At 37.0% G+C, this 6,168-nt stretch overlaps 1 long non-coding RNA gene across 1 annotated transcript in view; it reads right to left on the bottom strand.

Moving 5' to 3' along the window:
* The window catches only part of LOC121027573 (uncharacterized), a 10,519-nt gene continuing 4,351 nt past the window's right edge, over window positions 1–6,168 (bottom strand). The window contains exons 2-3 of the long non-coding RNA XR_005788802.1: window positions 5,622–5,772; window positions 1–799 (exon numbers count right to left, since the gene is read on the bottom strand). This is a non-coding gene — a long non-coding RNA (uncharacterized LOC121027573). The remainder of the gene's footprint in view (window positions 800–5,621; window positions 5,773–6,168) is intronic.

Genomic DNA, 6,168 nt, shown 5'->3' with positions numbered 1-6,168 from the left:
TTAACTGGAGAAAAACAAATTTAATTACATTTATAAGGGAGTCCCATAAAATATATGACACCCAAGGACAAGTCAGTCAGCTGAAGCTTATATGCCATCCTGATTTAAGAAATGGGATAAGGGCTTAGGGCATCAAAGGGAGGAAGGAGATTCACGGACAATAGGAAAAGCAGATGTTTGGGAATTAGATGTTTGCGTTGCCATATAGATATGTCTTTCAGACAAAAAGTTATCTTCGGTAATAGCTCTCTTTCCGGACCAGGCTCTCTATTTAAATTCTTTTAGATAGTTAAGGGAGAAGTAAAAGTTTTTCTTGAATCTGCTGGGTCTTGATTGCCTTTAGCTCAAAATAATCTACATGCCAAAGTGGCATATTTCAGGATCATGCTCCTCCTGTTTTCCTTTGAAACTTCCCTAAGAAGTTTTGCAGTCCAGAAGTTAAGTTGATAGACTGCTTCACCTAATTGAACTAGTCTCTTAGTCCTGAGAATAGGTCAGTTCAGTGAAACAGTTGTGTCTCATTTCAGGATGCGGAGAAGTAAGTGGGCTCACGTTAGGCCTGTGGTGCAAGCCACCTGGTATTTAATAAGAGATATTTCTATGGAAACAAAAGAAAAACAATGGCTAATGATCAGAGCAGACTACAGTCACAGTTTATGAGTTTTGAAGGCAGACAGTTGAGAAGACTTCTAGATGTCCAGCTTGAAGCATCTTCAGATGGAGTGAGGGCGGGCAGTGACAATATGATAGATCTTCCTGATTTGTAATTTGAATATCTCTGGTGATCTTTCTAAGTGGCCTGTAGGACAACAGGCATGAAGATTACCCATACATGAACTATTATCATGATTTCTCTGAAGTTGATATCAAGTTGTCCAGCATAGCTTGCAGGGTTTTAGAAAAAAAGCAACTTTAGTTCTCCATGACTCCAAGTCAGAAGGGTGAGATAAAATTTGAAATGTTAGTTTGGAGAGTTGTAGCCAAATACTGGAGAAAACTTGAAGAATTCAGGATCCATTCCAGTGTATAGGTAGAAAAAAACCTCAAAGCAATGAGCAATACTAGAATCTGATGTCCACAAGTGCTTATCATAGTTTCTATTAGAACATAATTTTTCTGTCTCTGGTAACCCCTATTTCTATCAAAGAAAATGATCATAACTCTAATTTGTTTGCAAAGTCAGTCTAGTTTCAATATATTTTGCCAGATTATTTATATAAGTACAGCACGAATAGTTATTAACTATATAGGCTTTTTAAATCTACTTTGCTAGACATTTTTCATAAGGAATCTCAGATTCCAACTTTTTAAAAGCCTCTTGAGGCTAGAAAGATAAGCCAAAGACTTGCCATCAGAGTTTGCCTGAAAAACTTACAGATTTCAGTTATTTCCTCTCTTCTTGAGGTCCCCAAATTAAGCTAAGGTTCCTGTGCCTGCCAGAAAGTTATCTTCCTTACTCACCTGGTAAGACTGTCAAAAACCAAAAGCAGGGCAGAGAGATTTTTGCAAGGGGCTTTATTAATTCCATAAAGTCAACCTTAGTTTCTTAAAGCTATTTGGTCACCTGAGTTTATCACATCATTCTCAAATATGACATTTTAGTTAAAGCATTAGTAATATAACCCATGATTCTAATTTTCTTATTACAAGAACAGATTCTTACTGAACTTACACAAATACGTATATTGCCATGAAAATATAAGAATAGTCAATATTTTTCAAATTCAGAAGGGATCAGTTAGGGAGAAAATGTAATTATGTCATCTTTGTTCACAAAGGCATATCTTGCCAAGTTGTTGATAGCTTAAAAGAAAAAAAGAAAAGCTTTCCTTAAATCTGGAGAAACAAAACATAAGGAACCAGCAATGTTTCAAACAAAAAAGTCATAATAATTATAATCATCCACCTCAGTTCAGTCAGTTCCATGTAATTAATGTTTGTTCTGCTTGAATCAGGTTTTTCCATTTGTTTTAGAAATTCTTGGGGTGCCTGGGTGGCTCAGTCAGTTAAGTACCCAACTCTTGGTTTTGACTCAGGTCATGATCTTATGGTTAGTGAGTTTGAGCCCCACATTACCCTCTGCACTGACAACACTGAGCCTGCTTGGGTTCTCTCTCCCTCTCTCTCTGCCCCCTCCCCTGCTCACATGCTCTCTCTCTCTGTCTTTAAAAATAAGTCAATAAATATTTTAAAAAATTTTCATTTAGAAAATGATTTGGGGAAGTTTCTCAAAAATATCAGAAGGTTTAGACACTTTACCAAATAAGATCATAGATCATCATGAAACAATACTCAATTTCTTTTTTTTTTTTTTTTTATTTTCTTTTTTTCAACGTTTATTTTTTTGGGGACAGAGACAGAACATGAATGGGGGAGGGGCAGAGAGAGAGGGAGACACAGAATCGGAAACAGGCTCCAGGCTCCGAGCCATCAGCCCAGAGCCTGATGCGGGGCTCAAACTCACGGACCGCAAGATGGTGACCTGGCTGAAGTCGGACGCTTAACCGACTGCGCCACCCAGGCGCCCCAACAATACTCAATTTCTATTTAACCAAAGTGACAAAAGGTTTTAAGGCAAATACAAAAGGTTACGTAGTTGTGAGCAAAACCAATAAAAGACCTGATAAAGCACAGAAAATTATTTTGAGAAAACAAAGAATATTTGCTTTCTAGGCAAAAAACTTGAAAGGTAAAGACAAAACTGGGTGTTATGCATAGGGGGTGAATCACTGTAATCTACTCTTGAAATCATTATTGCACTATATGCTAACTAACTTGGATGTAAATAAATAAATAAGTAAACAAATAAATAAATAAATTAAATTAAAAACCTAAATTAAAAAAGTAACAAAACAAAACAAACAAACGAAAAGGGTAATGACAAAACTTCCATAATCCCTTAGCAGGAGCAGTACAAGAAAACTTAGTCCTTTTAGAAAATGAAAGAAAATTAAGGTTTAGTTTTACATAAGCACATTACTGATTTTAAAACTTAACGTTATAACCCTTATATGATAAGGAAAGCAGCTCTCAAGTCCTCAAATAATTAGGTTGCAGCCTAAATGACATCTTAGGGGATTCACTCACCCAACTACATTGTTTTCATTTTACCTTTTTTTTATATCATGGAATTTTGGAATATTTTAATAAATCCTATGACAAAGGTTTTAGAAGGTTTTTCTTTTCCTCTAGGTACATTTAGCTTCATTTTTGCTACGGGGGGGAAAAACCTAAAAAAAAAAAAAAATTCTTCCTTTTAAATATCTTATCAGTTTTCAGCAGGGCCAAAAGTAAATATTTCTGGCAGTCTTGAACAACCCACCTTGGATGTAAGAGGGATCCCCAAAGAGGGTGCATAGGATACTGAAATTCCAAGATCCAGAGTTACTCCCAAAGATAGCCAAAAGAGAAAATAAAAAATCTGCATGCCCCAGACAGGCAGAAAGCCAAGCCAAGTTCTTAGGATACAACAACTAGATAAGCGAGAAAGCCAAATTTCCACTGGTTGATGAATGGATAAAGAAAATATGGTATATATATATATATATATATATATATATATATATATATATAATGGAAAATTACTCAGCCACAAAAAACAATGAAATCTTGCCATTTTCAACAACATGGATGGAGCTAGAGAATATTATGCTAAGTGAAGGAAGTCAGTCAAAGAAAAACAAAACAAATTATTTCACTTATATGTGGAATTTAAGAAACAAAACAAACAAGCATAGGGTAATTAAGACGGAGAGAGATCAGCCAGCCGAGAACAGACTCCTAACTATACAGAACAAACTGATGGTTACCAGAGGGGAGGTGGGGGAAACAGGTGATGAGGATGAAGGAGTACACTTGTGATGAGCACTGGGTGTTGTATGTAAGTGTCAAATCACTAAATTGTACACCTGAAAAGAACATTGCACTGTGTGTTAACTGGAATTTAAATAAAAACTTAAATAAAAAAAAAAAAAGAAGACAATAGCTATCCCAGGGAGGGAAAGGATCAATAATCAATATGTCTGGAATTGTAAAGAAAGGAACAACATGAAATTTTATTTTCTTCTTTCCAGGAGACCTGAACTCCTTGGTGGCAGTTTAGGGTACATCTGTGAAGGACATTGCATAGGAAGACCTAAAGCTGGCAGGGCCTGGTTATAGCCCTCAGCAAAATGATCCCTACTGCCCATCCCAGGTGCTTCTGCCAAATTCACTTTCTGACTTTTGGTATTTTTACATGTAAACTGTATACCCTGGGCCTGAGCATAAGGCTGAAGTGCTCTCTGTAAATTTTATAGGGAAATGAAAGTTAAATATGGCAGATGTGGCCATATTTTGAGAAGGTGAATTTACTTTGGATTTAATTCTTCTTCTAATTTCAATGCTATCATCTTCTTAATGGATTTCCTAAAGTTAGCCATTATATCTCTTTGTGTTCTTTTTAATTTGGTCTTTCCCTGTGTACCAATAAGACAATTTGTTCAGGATGAAAGCTCTCTAATTTCTTTTTTCTTTCAAACACAGCCAGTTCAAAGGATCCATCATCTAGCCAATGATGAGTAGGATCTCATATTAATGTCAATGGCAACTCAAACCAGTAAACCTTTTATGACTTACACATGGGTGCAAGAGGTATTCCCAAAGAAAAGTGTGGGGGGCGGGGGCAAGCAGCTCTCACAAGGTCCAGAAAGTGCACTCCTAAAGTTAGCCTAAGAAAGATCTAGCTGCAAATGGGGTGCAGTTCACATTTCTGTTGCCACAAATTGGTGATGACTAATTTGAAGGTTGAGGTGACACAGACCCCTTAAGGACTGGGACCTCTTATGACAAACTCCCCTGACAGCTGGCACAGTTGGACAAAGAGAACACTGCTTATCAGATCCACAGTCTATTCAGCTGTCCACCAGATGCATGCATCCTCTAACTGGTGGACCAGAGAAAATACTCTCATTGGTCATAAAGCCAAGCTCTCAAAGCATAGAACAAGATGAAAGGGAAACCTCATCTGATTTTTCTTATATGCACATTAGCAGTTTGTAGCTAAGCCTTGAGTCTTTTGGAGTCAAACGAATACTCAAAAGGGATGTGCTTCTAGTTTGAGGATTGTGTGGTATTTTTTTACAGAGTACCTTGTTGCACAGAAATTTTCTTGAGGTTGGTGGGTAACCTAGTATCAACCTAACCTGTTCCATAACCAAGTTATCCTAACAAGAGAGTCTTTGAGTTAGGTGATGAGTACTTTAATAGCTTTTATGTGCTCCACCCATTCTCACCAACTTTGCGGTGTTAGCTTCTAAGATGTCCTTTAGCAAGTCTTTACCTAATGTGCACATTAACCCACACCAAAGTTTATCTAAATAGACATCAGTCATGGTGAGAACTGTGAACTCATCAGTCTGTTAGACAGGCTTATAGGGCCTATGATTGTATTCTACCTTACAGCTTTTATCCTTATGACAAAGACAAAGAAAAACAGTGACTATCTCTGGGAGGAAAAGGATGAATAAAAATCAAGAATACTCATATCAGATCTTTACCAGGGTTACTATACACAAAGAACTATTTCCACAAATATTTTTCCTGCTACTCTAAATTTAGAAAAGGAAGAAAAAGACTCTTACCTCTCTTGTTTCCAATTCTCCCTGTAGGCAGAGATCTCAGAGGCTGATGTTGTAAGAATTCTTAGCTTTTTTTGTCAAAGATTTCTCAGCTGCAACAGCCTCAGAACAAGCAGTGTCCAGCCAGTAAAGTTTGTCCCATCTGAGTCACCAACTGTAGGGGAGGAAAATTTTTTTCTCTTTCTTTCTAGGTTCTTTTGGCTGGTCTATGAATCAAACTGACATAAGACAGACTAATGGGAGAAAAACAGATTTAATTATGTTTGTAAGGGACTCCCATAATATATATGAGATCCTTGGACAAGTCAGTCAGTGGAAGCTTGTATGCCATCCTTAGCTAATAAATGGGATGGAGGGAGGTGGGGAAGAAAAGAAAAGAAGAGAAAAGAAAGGAAAGGAAAGGAAAGGAAAGGAAAGGAAAGGAAAAGAAGGAAGGAAGGAAGGAAGGAAGGAAGGAAGGAAGGAAGGAAGGAAGGAAGGAAGGAGAGAGAAAGAAAGAAAGAAAGAAAGAAAGAAAGAAAGAAAGAAAGAAAGAAAGAAAGAAAGAAAG

The sequence above is a fragment of the Herpailurus yagouaroundi genome, unplaced genomic scaffold, assembly GCF_014898765.1.
Source record: "Herpailurus yagouaroundi ecotype Mexico unplaced genomic scaffold, PumYag 77, whole genome shotgun sequence".
NCBI classification, from domain to species: Eukaryota; Metazoa; Chordata; class Mammalia; order Carnivora; family Felidae; genus Herpailurus; species Herpailurus yagouaroundi.
This window is presented reverse-complemented; position numbering and strand designations above follow the sequence as displayed.